This window comes from Zeugodacus cucurbitae, chromosome 3, assembly GCF_028554725.1.
Source record: "Zeugodacus cucurbitae isolate PBARC_wt_2022May chromosome 3, idZeuCucr1.2, whole genome shotgun sequence".
Lineage (NCBI taxonomy): Eukaryota > Metazoa > Arthropoda > Insecta > Diptera > Tephritidae > Zeugodacus > Zeugodacus cucurbitae.
Window position 1 is genome coordinate 27,880,260 of NC_071668.1, and position 20,428 is coordinate 27,900,687.

At 38.5% G+C, this 20,428-nt stretch overlaps 1 protein-coding gene across 9 annotated transcripts in view; it reads left to right on the forward strand.

Moving 5' to 3' along the window:
- The first annotated feature begins 2,632 nt into the window (after positions 1-2,632).
- Positions 2,633-20,428, forward strand: part of LOC105212871 (neural-cadherin) — a 246,526-nt gene continuing 228,730 nt past the window's right edge. For 6 of the 9 annotated variants that reach the window (XM_054228303.1, XM_054228308.1, XM_054228304.1 and 3 more), the window contains exon 1: positions 2,633-4,132. The gene's annotated coding sequence lies outside the window, so the exon portion shown is untranslated. The remainder of the gene's footprint in view (positions 4,133-20,428) is intronic. The other 3 variants (XM_054228306.1, XM_054228310.1, XM_054228311.1) reach the window with 1 other exon arrangement.

Genomic DNA, 20,428 nt, shown 5'->3' on the forward strand with positions numbered 1-20,428 from the left:
TAAATCGCACGGTTGTTCAAAAAAGTGAGATCCACGATATTTTTGTGTTGATCTCGCAAAGGCGGGACAACCCAGGAGAAAGTTATTAGATGAGTCCAGCTCGTCTTCTTCCAGTAAACGTCAATATCTAGCATCTGTTAAGATTTTTAATTTAACTGCGTGGATCCCGGTGTGACAATGACCAGTTAGAACTCCAACGATTAAGGATATTTTATAATAATTAAGGATGATTTATAATAATTCCCATACATTTTCAATCAAAATTGACTCATATTGAACATTTTCCACTTTATTCTACTTTAATAAAAGCCGAAGCCCAGTTTAACATATTTAGTTGCTATTCAAATATTTAGTGGTTTCTGTGTTAACTGCTGGCATCACGTTGTGTCAAACACACCTTCTGTTTGCTTTGGTTGAAAATTGTCTTTTCGGTTCACTTAATTTAATGCATAATCATAGCAGATGCACCCAGGTGATGCATACAAAATCATTTAGGACCAAAGCTACAAAAACTAATCGACGCAAGTATAAACAAAACACCAGTTGAATGTGAGATGGGAGTGTTTACCCGCCAAACGCCCAACTTTTCTGCTTTTCTCTTTGTGGTTTTCGTGGGAAAAATGCAGTAAGGCGTGAGCAAAACAAAAAAATAAAAACTGAAAATCAACTGGGTTACATTTTCAAATCTATTTTAAAATAGATGGGCTGATGATATGAAATTCTCTTAGTGATAGGATATACCAGCTCGTACGTAAAACAAAACTTAGTAGCACTTAGCGAGTGGCGATAGAATTTTTAATGAGGTATCCGCATACTCTCTTGCTTGAATTCAAGTGGATAACTTTGTTGTTGCTTTCACATGTAAAATTTTTGAGAAGCGAAAGATAGCGAGTAGAGAAGTGACCAATCGATTGAAGCAAGTATAAAGTATAATAAAGGGTGATTTTTTAAGAGCTTGATAACTTTTTTTTAAAAAAAAACGCATAAAATTCAAAAATCTCATCGGTTCTTTATTTGAAACGTTAGATTGGTTCATGACATTTACTTTTTGAAGATAATTTCATTTAAATGTTGACCGCGGCTGCGTCTTAGGTGGTCCATTCGGAAAGTCCAATTTTGGGCAACTTTTTCGAGCATTTCGGCCGGAATAGCCCGAATTTCTTCGGAAATGTTGTCTTCCAAAGCTGGAATAGTTGCTGGCTTATTTCTGTAGACTTTAGACTTGACGTAGCCCCACAAAAAATAGTCTAAAGGCGTTAAATCGCATGATCTTGGTGGCCAACTTACGGGTCCATTTCTTGAGATGAATTGTTCTCCGAAGTTTTCCCTCAAAATGGCCATAGAATCGCGAGCTGTGTGGCATGTAGCGCCATCTTGTTGAAACCACATGTCAACCAAGTTCAGTTCTTCCATTTTTGGCAACAAAAAGTTTGTTAGCATCGAACGATAGCGATCGCCATTCACCGTAACGTTGCGTCCAACAGCATCTTTGAAAAAATACGGTCCAATGATTCCACCAGCGTACAAACCACACCAAACAGTGCATTTTTCGGGATGCATGGGCAGTTCTTGAACGGCTTCTGGTTGCTCTTCACCCCAAATGCGGCAATTTTGCTTATTTACGTAGCCATTCAACCAGAAATGAGCCTCATCGCTGAACAAAATTTGTCGATAAACACATTTCGAACCGAACACTGATTTTGGTAATAAAATTCAATGATTTGCAAGCGTTGCTCGTTAGTAAGTCTATTCACGATGAAATGTCAAAGCATACTGAGCATCTTTCTCTTTGACACCATGTCTGAAATCCCACGTGATCTGTCAAATACTAATGCATGAAAATCCTAACCTCAAAAAAATCACCCGTTATAATATCTAAAGAAACCAAAGGTGGTGCTATAAGGCTTGGGTTAAAAAAATAGCTATCGAAATAAAATATCCTTTGGTGTATGCGAACAGACGAACTTTAACGATAAACTATGAGATCACGACATATCATAAACATAGTCCCATAATTGTAAAAAGAATCATCACAAGTTCTGTTTATAACATCTTAAAAATGATTTTCTTTCATTCGGGACGGATCTGTTAAAACAAAAATAACATAAATGACTTCACATATTTTTACACATCTTTATTGCCTTTCTCAGCACATTTGTTTAAGTAATTATCGATTTGTTTTATTTTCTGATTAACACAGTCCTACTTACACCTCACCTTCTTGTTTTACCGGTATACTTCGTTTAATTTTAAGAAGCAACTATTGGATAAACAAAAATATTATGCTCTGTGGGAGCTCTCTGAGTTATAAGAGCTTCTTCTGGACTGTAGAATAAACCGAATAGCCAGAGAGTACAAGTACTAGTAATTCACTGCATTTAATCACAGAATGAATGTAAACAAATAATTAATTTTACCGGCAAATATGAAAATAAACATTCATTCATTCATTCGCTCTCGCGTTCATTTTAGGCTAGTTCTCTTTCACGATCAGCACGTGTAGCCAAACCAGTTGTCTACCACACAGGGTCCAAATGAAAAGGGGAGTCTCCACAGCTGCACACAAGCAAAATAGCACACAGACGAGGAAGAGGGTCGGCGATGATCGCGAGCTGCGATATGTGATCCGGCGGGCTTCAGTTCCGTGTAAACAAACGTGACGCGCGGTTGTGCGACTGAATTACGGTAAAGCGCTCGATTGCTGCGAGTGCTGAGAAATACGTATTGACTTGTGCGAAAGCGATTTGAAGTGAAAAATATTTATTTTTGATTTGGAGTTTTTAATAATTTGTATGTGTACGAGTATGTAGGAGTGCCAACGTTTTAATACTTTTACGACGGATGTGCAGAACATTTGTTGCACATGTTTCGGATTGAAGTGTACAAGTACGCAATGTTCGCACAGCATTTTGCTATTTTCGGAACGATGGGGAATGCAACTGGCGACTGCAACTAAATGCATTTCACATAAGTTACCTCACACAAATGTGCATACACTCCTTCATGCCGAAGTGGAGTGCGTATTGTGAGTGAATCCAGCGACGGAGTGTACGCAAAATTTGTTTTTTTTTTGTGTTTTTTATGTGCAACAAGATTTCTTACGCGCGTCGGTGGGGTGTCGAGTCCCCCCATTTGCTTTGAGATCGCGTCTCGTATCCGTGCGTTATTTTTATGCGCGTACGTCCGGTGTTGCTAGTTAAAATCAACAATTCATAATTTTTCCGTTGAAGTTATAAAAATCAACTTTTTGGCCACAAACATTGGCCTCAGCTAAAATCCGGCTACAGTGTTTCCAAACTGCTGTTGCCTCGATCCGCATATATTTAATTGCGTGTGTGTGCGTACAAAGCCATTGTATGTGCATATGTATGTGTGTGGCATCAACAACGTGTATATGAATATTTATTTGTTTCTGTTGTTGCAACAGTTTATACTTGACTACTGCATGCCGCATTGTGTATTTATAAATATTTTCATAAAGTTTGAAGCGAGTGTAGGAGAAACATGAAGTGCATATAAATGCATATGAATATATACATATACAAATAAAAAAACATAAATTCTAGTATATATATGTATGTACATAGAAAAATTAATTTCGTGTTTGAACATTTGATTGAAATGCCTGGAATCACTGCAAAATCGCGATTTCATATCTTCTAGGAATCTTTAAATGCCCGTAAAATGTGTTATAAATGCCATATTAAATACATATGTACATATATGTATATAGCAAATATTGCCTCTACGAGTGCGTTTAGGTCAAATTATAGTAATAATCGCTGCCACTTCATAATTTATGTGGATTCTTATCAGTGAATTGCGCGCAATTTGCCGTCATTTCTCGGATTATCTGCGTTTCATACATACCAACAAATGCACGCAAATCTAAGCACATCACATAAGCAATTATTCACACAAACGCGGCATATTGCGAGTAAATATACTTTGCTATGCATGCAAATGTGTGGCAACCCCTCAAACTAATTTAGATTCTCGGTTGCGCTATCTGTGGTTGCTATTTTACAGCTTGCTGCTTGAGAGTGTGACGGAGTATCTTGTGAATCTTCCATACAAACCCGTTGGGCGCAAATTATTTTGCAAACGCTGTTTGCTTTCTGAAATGAGTGCGGTAAGTAAGACGTCATTGAAATTGCCTCCGAGTCGTTTTCATGGGTGGCCACAACAGAATAGTTTTGCTAAAAAACTGTTGTAGATTTTTTTTTGTGCTTTTGGGATAAAGAGCGAGAGTATACTTTGGGATAAAGAGCAGGTATACTACCAAATATACTGCAGAATAGCAATATGCACAGCATACGATCTTGATGTTTGAACCTATGTATGAATGATTATATTCTCTGTTAAGCTCCCAATAAGGTTTTACGATATTGAGCGGAACTCCGTAACAGTGTATATTTTGAAACATTATCTCTAGAATTATAGGTTTGCATATATTGGGCAAAAGAAAAGAGTATACATATCTGTATCAAATGTTTAAGATAACGAAGCGAAAGGATTTCCGAAGTTCTATTTGTTACAAATTATGCTAATGGATGAAGATCATAGTAGCTAGAAGCATTTGTTGCCTTAAACTTTTGAAAAAATATCCCCATATCTCCCAAACTACTTAAGAAATATCAAACAGTCTTTTTGGGAATAATTATTTCAAAACTCGTCCTCATTTAAAGTTAAAATCAAAACTACTAAAAGTGAGATTTATATCTCATCAAAAACACAATATCATCAGATTTAAGCGTAGGTAGTTCTCTAAATCAGTATAAGAAGTAGACAAGGGGGTGGCTGAACTCTTATTCCTGCGAAAGTATTCGTCGTGACATTCTTATGTTACAGTTTGAAAAAGAGTGAAATCGGACTACAACCACGCTCATTTTCATCAGATCTTTTCACCTTACTAATTCAAGCACCAAAGAAGATCTCGGCATAAAACCTTTTTCAAATAGTGCCTTCAGGTTAGGTTTGAGTTTGAACCGATTGTGATTACTTTCGAACTAGAGGTGCCTTACGTTAGGAGCATAAGTTGTTTGAAGAGTGAGAAGTAGACGGGTTGTAGACCGATTTACTCGTTTTGAATCCAAATTATTTACACAACTAATTTTTGAAAGTTGAAATTCTCCCAGAAAATGGAAAGGGTTACAATCAAAGCCTAAATTGTGAAATGTAAGCCTGTTGTGTCATTAGATTGTTATTATTTACTATTAGTTACTTGAAATGTATCCTTCAAAAAAATATACGTCGTCTAATTTCGATTTAAAGATTTTCTCTTTCTTCTCTTATTTATTTTGAAGCTAATAACTAATAATGAAAGTATGAAATGAGATAGGTAAAATACAATAAAATAAAAACTGTTGTGCCGGCGACTAGAATTCATGGCAATTCATTATCCTCTTGTTGTTTTTAGATTCATATGTCTTCTGATTTCACCGCACTTAAGTATTGCTGCAGTGATGCCACCTTCATATGATGGAAATGCACTGCAACTTTGACATGCACTTGTCACTTAGCAGAACACTTCCTTCAACTTCCATCATTTGCTCGGTTGACTGTGAAAAAACCATAGAAAAAAGCTAAGAGAAATGGAAAGCATATATTTTGTTATTCTTTTAGTATTTTACTTGTTTTGTATTTGTTATTGTCAGTTGTTGCCCCTGTTAAGCATGCGCTGTCATACAAATTGCTTTGAACACTGGTTGCGTCGGCTAGGGTCCACGACAGCATTACATACATTACAGTATGTGTGCATGTATATATGCGCTGCTATGTATGTTACTCTGTCGTTCAAGTGCTCTCTATAGCATTCGACAACGCAAACAACTCGAGGTACAACAACAAATATAGCAAGTGGAGCAGCAAGCAAAATAAACTAAGTAACGGCCACTTGGGGAGCGTATAGTTAGTACAATAAATATATGCATATGTGTGTGTGTGCGCATATATAAAAGTGACAGCAGCAGCAGCAGCAGCGGGAGCAATAATAGTACTTGCAACATGCTGCATACTACGGTTGGCTGTAAGGTCACACGCTGCCGGCACTTGGCGTTCTCATATATAAATACCGTTGTGTATGTAAGTCATGCACCCACACATACACAAACACAGAGCCACTGCAATAAGTACTGGTACTTATCACCCCGACATGTGCAATATTTGTGCCTGGCGTTGTTGTTGTTGTTGTGCAACGTAGAGTTTTCGTTCGTCTTCCCAGTCATTATCGCTCATGTGTTTGCTGTTATTTTTGTTGCTGCTGTGCAGTTGTTTTTGCTGATATTTTTACCAAAGCTGCGCGGTGCTGTGCAACATTATTTATTTTAAACTGTTGCGGTTGCCACAACGACAGCTCCACTGCTCTGCTCCGAGCTGAAATTGTCCCACAATTTTCTCGATTTTTCACTAAAATTGTCACTGCTTTTTTGTTTGCTTCATTTTATATTTGTTGCTGTTGTTGGTTTTTGTGCTTTTATGCAATCTTCATTCGCTTAGCTGACAACTAAAATGCTCCTAATGATTTTTTTCCTTCAAGTGTGGGAATAAAAAGTTTGCGGTTCGCTCTCGGTAAACATCCGTTGCATGCAACTAACCGTTCATTTGCAATTCGGCAAGCTGTAAAAAGTGTTTCTGCCATTATTTCGTTAATATGCATTTGCATTCCTCAAGTACAGATTTCCGTGAAAGATCGTAATTCTTGCTTATAAATAAAAATGTCAGTTCAGTGAAACTTTACGACCTTCACCGCCATGCAGAAGCATTTTTCGTTGAAAATTTAATTTATTTGGTTGCACTTTGCCAAAATCCCACCCAATGTCACGTACGCGGTTCCCAAGGAGGTTACCGAATATCTTCATATTCACTGCTGTCAATGGCTAATTATTGTGGCTTCCATAGTGACCACACCAGATGCTGACAAATACATGCGAGTGGTGTGGCTTTGACATAAAGTTGACATAGTGGCAATTACGGTATTGCACAGTGATTTCAGATTGCGTAAAAAGCCTATGTTGCTGATGTGCTCTTGTAAACCTAGCGCATAATTATATTTCTTCAACTCAATATAGTTACACACTAAACTGTGAATTTGACTTCCTTCTTTTACATAACCTTTTTTGACTTTGATATAATAATATTATATATTTGATAGAAGATTCAAAGATGTTTAAGTATCGGGATATATGGGGTTACAATTCCTTAGAAAAGAGTTAAATCATTTGTACCTCAACCATGTGAGTGTTCAAGGGCTTGAAGAAGAAGAGACTCAAAAGTTTATAAAATTGGTTGTTGGAGTTTTTAGCAGAAAATGAGGACCGCTCTATATCCAATTGACAAAGACTGGATTATCTTTATTTAGAAACAGCCGTAAAGTTATCTTAAACTTGGAAGAAACTTTCAAAATAATTTTTTATCTTTATCTTTTCTTTTTTATTATAGAAGATATTATTATTTGTAATGAAAACAGTGTATATCGTCCATATGATGGGGAAATCTCAACATTACGACAGGGCTTTTTCAACCCAACTAATACTACCTTCTTATCATTTAATTTGTAACAAAAACAGTATAACCTTGCTTTGGGTACCAGGACAGAAAGGAATACAAGGTAATGAACTTGCAGTCCAACTGGCAAAAAGGCCGCGGCTATCAGGTCCGTAGAGTCGGAACACTCAATTGCATGTCCTTAGAAGCCGTATACAAGAAGAAGAATGGGCAACTAGGAATCGCTGCTGGCTGTATTTACACAGACTTCGCCACTCCAAACTATTTCTCTGAGGATATAGCCTTAAAAGATTCAAACAATTAATTGCGCTCCCTAGAAACAAGCTGATACAAGACAGTGGCACTTTACTCTGGACACTGGCCAACTGCACAAACTAGGAATCTACTCGCCGGTTCAATGCCGATTCTGTGATCTAGTAGCGGAGACACCTGAGCACTTACTCCTTGACTATCCGGCGATCGCGAAGAAAAGGAATCAGATCATTGGGACTCTGTATCCCCACAGAGTTGGTATCGCGTTCATCAGCCCAGGCACACAGTTGATGTTTCTTAACGTCACGTGATAAGATGATATACTGTGATAATTGGAGAAGGCACAATATACTCTAGGTCGTAGTGCAATCCTCAAATTGTAATCTAATATAATAATTTAATTTTTATTTAGCCAAGAGCGAATAACAGCTCACTGTCCACTGTCCAGGGTAAACATTTAGCCCTTAAACACACAAGACGTTGAGTCTCAAAAGAACCGCCATAACACTAGTAAGCAAGCATAGTTTAAACTTTAAAGCAAGCCAAACTCTCGGAAGCCGCACTAAAGAACTGTTTAGTTTTCCCCGAAAATACTTTGAGGTTTCGATTTGCACACAAATGGTTTGACTCGCAGTCCATTGGGGGTCAACCTGCTGCCAAAGCTACATAATCGCAATAAACAACAAACATATGTTTTCACCAACTTAGTAGGGCTGGTTGTTTATATTTGCTAACAGCATTCCTTTTGGACGGTCGTTGGTGGGGTTGACCGCACCGAGGCGCTCGTCTTCTGCTGTTGTCGGCACGTTCGTTGCTCTAGCCTTTACTTGCTGGTTGTCTGACTGGGCGGTTTTGTCTACTAACTCACTCGTTGCAGCCAAGTTCGGCCCTCTTTTGCATATTTACGTCGTAATAGTAAAAACAAATTGCGGTAATTGCATTCATTATCATCTGCGAGGCAATACATCTTGGAAGAGGCAAACGTTTGGAGGGGTGTGGAAAGGCATAAATATGAGTTGTCTGCAACTGGGTGCAAGTGGGACAAACCATGTACCGATTGGCCTAGTGTTGTGCGCAGAGCTGGAATTATGCATTGGATGAATAGCGAGACATTAGTGGATAAAGATGCTGGTTGGCATTTAAGTGGGTCTTTTTGATGTGCAGTTGTGCGTGTGTATATTTTATGGCACAAGTTTGATTAAACTGGGTAATCAATTTTCGACAGTGGAAATAAGCAATTAAATCGTTTAGTATGTCATTTGGGTGGGTGTTTCAGGTCCAATTAAAGTAGGGAACTGGATTGGTTACATCCCAGTGCCGAGTTTATGATAATTCATTATTGAAGGCAATCGTAAAGTCGCTCTTAAAAGGTGTTTGGATAATTCGCATAAAGAAAGCTCTGTAGAACTTCATACAGAGCTCTTATTGGCGCAAGAAGTGAATTATCATTCTCAAATGAAACCTACTTTCAAATGCCAGCGCATCATTGAAATGTCAAAAACAATTATCCAGTCGCAATTTTCCAACTAAAAGTCGCCTTAAAGCATATTTAAGCTCCAAAAAATATACAAAATTATCTACGCCAAGATATGCGTTTACGCTTTGCTACATAAAAAATTCGTGAGAATTTTCATGCCACAAAAGTGCCATCACGACTTGGCCGTATTCTGCGGTCGCGAGCACATCAATTTCGATTCCAAAGCACCAGATCCAGCGGTGGAAGAAGAAGACTAAGCAGCAGCGATAATGTCAGCGACACGTATTGCACTGCGGCAATAACACGAAGGTGACGTGTCGTGGCTTGAATTGCGCTATGTATGATCTCTCTCTCTGTGTTTATGCAAGTGCGCATGTGGGTGGATGCAGAGGGGAGCGGCGAGGGCAAGCTAATGGGGTTATTGTCGTCACAGCAGATATTTGTAGTTGCTTGCGCTTGCAATGCAATTGTTAGAAAGGATCGTCTTAACCTAAAAACGTCGCCATAGACATATTATGCCAACACACACAAACAGGCAAACTTCGAAATTATATATGTATATACGAGTAGATATACACATACTTATTATACGATTTTAACTGTCTACAATTGCAAATGCGAATAAGAAGATGAACACCCAGCAAGCAATAAGAAAGAGACAAAAAATTAAATGAGTAAAAAGAAGTTGAGTACTGAACATAGTTCTTTCTTGCTGGTATTGAACTGAATCCATACAATCCGGCGAACTTTATGATGCGGAAAAATTATTGAAGTCATTAGAAGGATATATATAATAACTATCCCTAATATTTGTACTTTCATTTTCAAAACTTCATAATATTAATTAGCTTTCCAACATTCTATTTCACACAATTTTTCAATGAAACATGCCATTAATTGGTATATAGTATGTATATATGGTCATACATGATCTGACGTATCATATATTAAAACTGTGATAATCGGGCCTATTATGACGTCCACTAAATTCCTGATTTCGTTAAGATTGGTAATATAAATTTTCATTTTTCAAATTGTCGTACTGTTTCTTCTTTTTAGTCAAATATCACGTTTCTTACGTACTCACACCTACCAGTACCTTCAAGAATGTAGTAAAGGCATCATGTAACGGAGTCATAAAGGAGCTAGAAGTAAGCTAGACAAGTTAATAAAACTATTTGTAATACCGATTAGTATTCATAGATGATGTTGCTTTCCGTAAGAAATTTATTTAGTTCTAAACGAAGAAAATTTCCGAGATAATGAAATCTTTACATGAGAGCAACTTGTCTTTGTTAAAATAAGGATGTTAAAACCAAGCGTCAGTTTAAAGATAGCGTCGACGAAGCCTTCCGAACATACTGTAAGTTTAACTCAGCAATTATTGTATACTTTTGCATTTACAGATCTTTGAAATTGCTTACTGGGTAACAATCGGAATATGCATACCTTACCTACTGTACGGCCAACGTGCGGGAGGTAGTATAAATAAATCTTCTGGCAATTACACTGTGTCGCTTTCTGCGGGAAGTGTAGGTAATACTACAAACCGTTGCATCGTCCATACTTCAACTCGTGGCACGTTTAGATTCCTACCGCTTTCTACAATGTGTTCGTAGCTGTTTTTATGAGCATGTACGCTTTGTAAGTTGAATGTTTATGCAATGTTTCTTTCACTTGCCGCTTTGCTACTTGTCTGATAGGATATTGGCAGTTACAATAGTGCAATTCAGCTAAATATGTATGAAAGTAAATCTAGCACTGCTTGAGATGCTGAGGGCATTTCTTGCATTGTTTGTGAAAAGAAGGTTTTCAGGTTACCTCTCACGGTGGGAAAGTCTGAACTTTGACTATTACAAGCCAAACCACCTTACGGCCATACATGGACAACTCATTAATCTTAATACTGTTTACAAGATTCGAGAATTCTACTCTTACAATTGCACGTTTCTATGCACAAATATGGATACATTAATAGAAGAAGATGTTACTGAAGATGTCATTTTGAGTATTTCACGCGTTGAGAAATGCGAAAGGAGTGTGTATTTGTGATTCGTCTTCATCTAGAAATGGAGTGTCCATAAATCTTGGCATTACAAGCGCATTATTCTTTACTTGGTCATATTACTTTTTACTCCTCCATACAGCTTGTTATTTTGTTATATTAGGTATGTTTCATTAATTCTCCATTTTTTTGTGCGAATACGTGCGAAAACGTAGCTACACAGCTCGACTGGTTGCAACAAACAACAACTGATGGAGTACACTGCCGTTACAGGATTGTCATGTAACATGTATCGAGATTAAAAATTATTATTTGGATAGGTGATGTTGCCAGATTATAACAAAGATAACTAAGCAAACTTTTTAGATATTTTGATTTAACGGGCCCCTTCCAGTATCTAATGGTACTCTATTGGCAATGCATACGTGCATTGGCCCTTCATTTCTCACTCGTCTATAAATGCCATAGGATATTCTGCTTTATAAAATATTTATAAATTTCTGAATATATTCTATATTCTACCAAATATACTTAAAAGCCATTTCAAAGCTTTAACACAAATGTAACAATCTGGCTCATCTCTACAGTGACTGTCTGAATGCACGAGCACTAAATATCTCTGTAAAATGATTTAACTTTTGTAACCCTATTGCTCAAACCGACTGGTTAATCGAAAGCACTTCAAACTTATTTATGTTTGCCTTGTATCTAAAGACTCAGACTCCCCTGTCTCCGATGCGTTCCAATATAATTCCATTTGCAGAAGACATCCACATGCATATATTTGATCACTTCAACGCTGATTCCTTGTATTGACGTAAAATATGCGCACACGTGATGTAATGATGCTTAAAACGAGTTGTAAGTGAGTGTTCTGTGAAGACGTAGCCAGCCAACTCGTTGCCAATTCCGCTTCCTTTCGAACGACAAGATCACTGTATGCCGTTGGCAGTCGACGTGAATGAGCGTACTGCAGTGCAATCACTCTTCGATCATTTAAAATTCGCTTTCGCGATCGTTCTTATTTGTATTCTGTGAGACCCGTTGCATGTTCTATTCTCACAGATCGCAGGCTGACAACTTATTTCCATTATATCTATTGCCGTTGCATTCTTCTACAAGTCCTACTATTTGTTCGTGATTTTTTCCAACGTATTTTGCCGATCGTACACATTTATTTATTGTGTTGTTACGTCTGCCAACATGTTTTGACTTTGTTTGGCATTCATAATGTTACGGACAAATGTTTCTGCGATTGCAGGAACTGCTCGCCGTTCACCAAATGCGCTGGTTGAAATATTCGACATTGTTCTTCCCATCACAAGCCACGCTTCAACAAATGTTTCTAGTCCGCTCTTGCGGCTGTGTCATCCGATTTATTGGCAGCGTTGAGGCATTCGTTTATGTTGCTGTGGTTTTGCTTTTGAGCTATTACCGTGATCGTTTTGGCCTTAACAAATGGGAAATGTCATTACATACCTAAATGATTGTCTTCTCTACCATCGATTTTGTATTGATAGAATTGTTGTTGTGGAATCATGACATCAGGTTTTGTATGAATTTGTATTTCCAATTGCAACCTCAGCGATCAGTCACAATAGACGGAAAGTATTACCGACACATGCGTATGTACTTGTTTATGGTTCACGTTCTATTTCAAATTGAAACTAACTTATAGAGAAATCGATTACTTTGGTATTTGGCATTTTAATGCTCTACTGGTTTTAATGTTTCGCTGAAAGAGGATTCCAGCGGTAATTAGCTTAAGTGACACAAGCAAGATTATCATCTTCAGTTCATTCAACTTACTTATGAGTGCGAACGTTAGCAAGTCATAACTGAGGCCTTCATATGTCAATGACGTGGATGACGGTTGAGTTTGTAATGACTGTTGTTATTAAGGCTTTATGCCAGACCTAACGATTTTCCGCTTAATTTGATCAATGGGCAAGAATTTGAATTTTGGTAGTAACTGTTTTGTTTTGGTTTATGTATAAGCTGTGTATTTCGTCAGGTAGAACATTTGAAATACATTATAATAATAAAAAATCCCATGTGTCTTATAATCAAATTGGACTTGCAGTAAATTTATATAAGCGGACGACAAATTAGATAACTAAACTAAAACTACTGAATTCATAGCATAATTTAAAAAGCTATTTTAATATTATTTCTATATCATCTTACAAGTTATTTCATTATTATAGATCAATGTACGGTAAAAAGTCAACAACAAGGGCAGAAACGATTAGATTCATGATATGGGGGTCAAGTCGTTTATAATTCCCTTGCATAAGACTTAATTTTGATCCTCAATTGTCGGCAATCGGCCTAAACTTTTTAAAGCTATTATCACAAATCAAATAAAAAACTTAAATTTGGAGAAAGTATTCAGCTTTGTTGGTTTGGGAGTTAGTATGATGATTGGTTTTAATATTTATGTTAATACAACGGCCTTAAAAGCTTTAATATACCTTTAGACCTTTTATAATTGTTTCCCCAATATTGAATATGATGTATTGCTCTGGAATCCGTCCTACCAAATCCATTCTGTTAAATTAGAGCCTGTTCATTCCATTTGCAATGGGATTCAAGGCTAAACCTTCCTCCATATATGCCAGTCGTTTAAATCTTATAAATCCACCTACACTAACTAGCCGTAGGGAAATGTTCGGCATAATACTCCTAGTAAAACTTCTAATTGGATTAGTTTGTAGTTCATTTCTACTGAAATTAAATTTAATATCCAATTCACTTATCTAGGCAGAATTTTCTAGAACAAAACAGAGTCAATGTTTAGTATTAAAAAAACTATTTTCTTTTCTATTAATAAAATTTTAAAATTTCTTTTACGTAATTTTAAATCTTCACTGGTAAAAATTTTGTTTCTGTTACTTCCATAAATCAAACTTCCTTAACTCAAACTCTTGAATTGGCAATAGAAGTAAAATTTCAAACAAATTTCGTTCCATAAATCGAACTTTTCGACCAGGCCATTATACAAAATTTAAAATTTTACTTATGCATTGCATAAAACATGTAACAAAGGCATGGGATGCAGACGAGTCATGTGAACAGTCAAACAATAACAAACTGCAACAAACAAAATTGCCGAATACATATTTTGCACATTTCCACAAAAAAGTATGCGAAGTAAATAAATAAAACAGGGTGTAAATCTCTCTCTTTAACTTGAAGTTTTTTGTGGATTCTATAATCCACTATTGAGTTAGAGTTAGAGAAGTTCCACTGTAGATCTCGATTTTTTAAAAACTTAAATTGGGTATGTGTGAAATTGAAAAAGAGCATATAGTATATGGTTGTTGCACAGTTGAGTCACCTTGAAACTGTTTAAAAGGAATTATATAAAAGAGTTTCATTCCAACTGTATTAAATAACAAAATAAAGTTATCTTGCGAAATTGCGACAATCTACAAAAATTTGGCAAATATATCTATTCCAGTGGTTAATAGTTTGGAAAAGCTTGGTAATAATTAAGCATTACCGTTTTTTTTATTTTGTTAAAGAAGCAGTTATTATTCACATGTTTTTTTTTCAATTCCATCTTATTTATATTGTTTACTCCTCAAAGATCTGGAAGATGCACATTGGAGGAATGTATTTCACAATTTTTACACTTTGGATGCTCTTTCTGCCCCTATAAATTGGAATAGCTCTTCTAACTGGAAAACAGAAATCTCATTATATCGAAAATCTGATATTTATTTATGGCGTTGGGATAGGCAAATTATCAAATTATTTTTTATTATCGTTATCTATTACATAGCTAACTCTTTCAAATGTAAATTTGAATTTTTTTATCAACTTACCATTTGGATTTAGATGGCTTATCGCATACAAAAATAGCCACAAATTAGCTGACCTCAAACTATCGGACGCTTCTTTGTTTTAATTAAAAGCTAACCCTTATTAAGATAAGGAATTAAAAACAAACTAGTTTTATTGAAAAACGAAATTAAAATTTTTAATTTGAATTTTAATGCAATATGGGTGTATGTGTGTCGACGTTTGTTGACGCATCAATACGAATTCCAAATTGATGAGCGTACACAATGCGATACGGACCAGGTGAGCCGCGCACGCATTGCTGGCATGCCATGCGTTCATTAACAGCTGCTAATCGGCGTACGACACAACAACAAACCGTAAAAGCAAAAGCAAACGCGACGCAAATAATGGGAACAATGCCAACGGTCAGTCAGTCAGTCAGTCGGCGGCAGCGTCAACGAAGAGCAAAGACATGTAAGCATGCGATTTTATTGACCATTTCAATTCAATTTAGGCTAATTTAATTTCAATAATAACACGCCAATAGGGCAGACCGAACAATCAGACACACACGCATGTGTTGGCTCTGCGGCTGGCGTTAGCCGACTGCCTGCCTCAGCGGTATTTGGTGCAATAACAACAACAAAATACCCCAGAGGCAAGCGAGCAGTACGACGCTAGTTAGCGATCGAGCTCATGTGTGTTGAAAGTATGGGGCGTTGTGGCGTTAGGGCGGGTGGAGATGAAGGTGTGGCAACGACAAGTGGCGGATGACGGGAGATGTGTTTGTACATTTGCGTTTCATTGTGGCACCTAGGGACGTACTAATACGAAATAGTTTGTTTATATATGCATATGTATGTGTTCAAGTGAATATTTGTTTAAATGCAGTTGCATGTCGTTTGTGGCACGACACTTGCTGCTGCCACCGTGCCACTCGTGGCCGATAATGATGTTGATACCAGCGCTTCGCCTCTTAATGCTTGTGGCAACAAAGCAAACGAGCCGCACAAAACAAATAAACTCGCCGCTACTTTGTTATTCTCCACTACCGTTTATGATTGGTTTGTTTTTTACTGTTATAACAGTTATGGTGCTTTGGTTTTAATCAGTTTTGTTTATTTTGTTTTGTTGCATTTACTTATACGAGATTTAACAGTATTGGTTAAATACCTTGAAAAATATTTTCTGAAAGATATATAAATGAATAATGATTTACATGCCAGCAATGCAGGAAATCGTATGACCCTTGCAACAGATGTCGTAGTATTTCAAAATCGCAATTTCAGACTTACTGTTCTACTTCACATAACCGAAACTTGGATAAGGCAACAAAGTATTGTTATATGTAAGGTATTCAACTGTGGAGTACGACCTGTGCAACCAACATTGATATAATTAAAAGTGTCGAACCTCAAATGCTTCAAGAATCGCGGGATAACTATGGTGTATATGTATTGCATTGGTTCCTATGGTCAAGAATGAGATATAGGACAGCAGAAAGAAATATATCACATTCAAGAAATACATATATCCATTCTCATCGTAAAATATAGAAAATATCAATATGCAAAATATGTTTAATGAATGTAAAGTATAAATTATTGAAATGTATGTATCTATATTAAATTAAAATAGTATGGAGAAGGTAGAAAAGCATTACGAGTTCAGTGCAACATGGTGCGATGCAATAACACTCATATTTTTTCTTATAATCAATAAAAGTGTAACTAATTAATAGAGCAAGTCGGTATTAACTTTCCATTTTGTCTTTAAAATAAATGTGTATGTGTTTGAGGTTGAGTAGATGCATATGACAGCAAAAGAGACATGCAACAACAGTCATCGAGAAAGGAAAACAAAAAAGTCAAGTACCTACTTATCGCCCTTCGTTCTGCCTTTGAATAATTCTGTGATTTGTGATTTGTGGTACAGTGCCCCAAATCTGGCCCGGTAACATTTTTCTATCGTATATCATTAATCAATTTGTATACGCAATCCGATGTACGGACTGCGATGTATAGGGTGTAGTCGCCATTGATATTATGCACGAGAGATTAAAATATACATATGTACATACATAGGTGCATATAAATGTACGGCATGTTAATCTAACAGTAGGTTATCGGTTACTGCTGCTGCGCTGAACTGCAGAGTCATGCAAGTATTATCTCCACGCTCTGATAGCCACTCACAGGTTTTAATACGAAAGCAGAGAACAGCCGTCCACCTCGACAACAAATCCAATGACAATAATCGGAATATTGTTGTTGTATTATGGTATATATTATAGCAGACACTTTTACTTACGCAAGATAATTTAGCTCCACTTGAATGCAAAAGAAGAATTGGATCATATTAAGTTTACATACATATGTATATGTTTCGTCATGGAGGCTGAATTTTCCGACTGTTGTGCCAAAGACACCTTCTTTACCCACCCTGGCGTTAAAATCACCAAGCACGACTTTTACATCGTGGCGGGGGCAGCGCTCATAGGTGCGTTCTAGGCGCTCATAGAAAGCATCTTTGGTCACATCGTCCTTCTCTTCCGTTGGGGCGTGGGCGCAAATCAGCGATATGTTGAAGAACCTCGCTTTGATGCGGATTGTGGCTAGACGTTCATCCACCGGGGTGAATGCCAGGACTCTGCGACGGAGTCTCTCTCCCACCACAAATCCAACACCAAATTTGCGCTCCTTTATATGGCCGCTGTAGTAGATGTCACAAGGACCCACCTTCTTCCGTCCTTGTCCCGTCCATCGCACTTCTTGGATGGCGGTGATGTCAGCCTTAAGTCGTATGAGGACATCAACCAGCTGGGCAGAGGCACCTTCCCAATTAAGGGTCCGGACATTCCAGGTGCATGCCCTTATATCATTATCCTTAAAACGTTTGCAGGGGTCGTCATCAAAAGGGGGGTGTCTCATCCGAGGCTTTCGTAGATTTTTCATTGGGGGGTGTTTTTATGTGGTGGGTCCCAAACCCTACGCACAACCGCATAAGCGGGCTTCGCCTTCTCACTTTAGCTCGCCTTCAAACGGATGTCTGTTGGCTACCCAGAGGATACTTGGTCTAAAACCGGAAGTCGTGAGCTGCTTGAACCATGTGGAGAAGAATCGTTTCTGGCCACTCCCAAGTGAGTGACAATCAAAAACTTTCCTCACTTGCGTGAACTTCTACACATGATCCCATCCTCCTACGAAACATCGCCAAACGGCCTGAGGCTGATCGACTTCGCTGGGGCCCGAAATATGGTCGTCTGTAGTACCAGATTCCAGCATAAGAAAATACATCAAGCTACTTGGCTGTCTCCTGATCGAAACACGCGGAACCAAATCGATCACGTTGTGATAGACGGAAGACATGTCTCCTGTGTTTTAGACGTGCGTACGCTCCGAGGACCAAATATAGACTCGGACCATTATCTGGTCGCAGCGAAGATACGCACCCGCCTCTGTGCAGCAAAGAATGCCCGTCAACAAACACAAGGAAGGTTCGACGTCGAAAAGCTGCAATCGCAACAGACAGCCACGAAATACTCTACTCGACTTGCACTCCTGCTCTCTGAGAGCACTCATCAGCATCTCGGTATAAGGGAACTGTGGAACGGCATCTCAAACTCACTGCGTACCGCTGCAGCCGAAACAATTGGTTTTCGGCAACGACAAAAAACAAGCTGGTACGATGAGGAGTGCCGTCTCGCAGCGGAGAGAAAACAGACTGCCTACCTCGCAACATTGCAAAAGACCACAACACGTGCGGGATGGGATAGATACCGAGAGCTGAAGAGGGAAGCGAGACGCATTTGCAGAAAAAAAAAAGAAAGAAGCCGAAATGCGTGAGTACGAAGAGCTTGAGAAGCTGGCAGACAGAGGGAATGCTCGAAAATTTTATGAAAAAATGAAGCGACTTAACGAAGGTTTCAAGACCGGAGCATCCTCATGTAGAGACCAAGGTGGTAATCTGGTAACCGATGTCCAGGGCATACTGGGATTATGGAGGGAACACTTCTCCGACCTGCTGAATGGCAGTGAGAGTACAACACCAGGAGATGGCGAACCCGATCCCCCAATCGATGACGATGGAACAGATGTTCCATTACCCGACCATGAAGAAATTCGAATAGCAATTACCCGCTTGAAGAACAACAAAGCAGCGGGGGCCGATAGATTACCGGCAGAACTATTCAAATACGGCGGCGAAGAACTGATAAGGTGCATGCATCAGCTTCTTTGCAGAATATGGTCGGAAGAAAGCATGCCTGACGATTGGAATCTCAGTGTGCTCTGCCCAATCCATAAAAAGGGAGATCCCACAATCAGCGCCAATTACCGTGGGATCAGCCTCCTAAATATCGCATACAAGGTTCTATCGAGCGTATTGTGTGAAAGACTAAAGCCCACCGTCAACAAACTGATTGGACCTTATCAGTGTGGCTTTAGACCTGGAATATCGACAACTGACCAGATATTCACCATGCGCCAAATCTTGGAAAAGACCCGAGAAAAGAGGATCGACACACACCACCTTTTTGTCGATTTTAAAGCTGCTTTCGACAGCACGAAAAGGAGTTGCCTTTACGCCGCGATGTCTGAATTTGGTATCCCCGCAAAACTAATACGGCTGTGTAAATTGACGTTGAGCAACACCAAAAGCTCCGTCATGATTGGGAAGGACCTCTCCGAGCCGTTCGATACCAAACGAGGTTTCAGACAAGGTGACTCACTATCGTGCGACTTCTTTAACCTGATGCTGGAAAAAATTATAAGAGCTGCAGAGCTAAACCGAGAAGGTACAATCTTCTACAAGAGTGTACAGCTCCTGGCGTACGCCGATGATATTGATATCATCGGAAGCAACAACCGCGCCGTTTGTTCTGCTTTTTCCCGCATGGATAAGGAGGCGAAGCGAATGGGTCTGGAGGTGAATGAGGACAAGACGAAATATCTCCTGTCATCAAACAAACAGTCGGCGCATTCGCGTCTTGGCTCCCACGTCACTGTTGACAGTCATAACTTCGAGGTCGTAGATAATTTCGTATACCTGGGAACCAGCATCAACAACACGAACAATGTCAGCCTCGAAATCCAGCGCAGAATAACTCTTGCCAACAGGTGCTACTTTGGACTGAGTAGGCAATTGAACAGTAAAGTCCTCTCTCGACGAACCAAAATCAAGCTCTACAAGTCGCTTATCATTCCCGTCCTGCTTTACGGTGCAGAAGCTTGGACGATGTCAACATCAGATGAGACGACACTAGGAGTTTTCGAGAGGAAAATTTTGCGCAAGATTTATGGTCCTCAGAACATTGGCAACGGCGAATGCCGCAGACGATGGAACGATGAGCTGTACGAGTTATACGACGACATTGACATAGTTCAGCGAATAAAAAGACA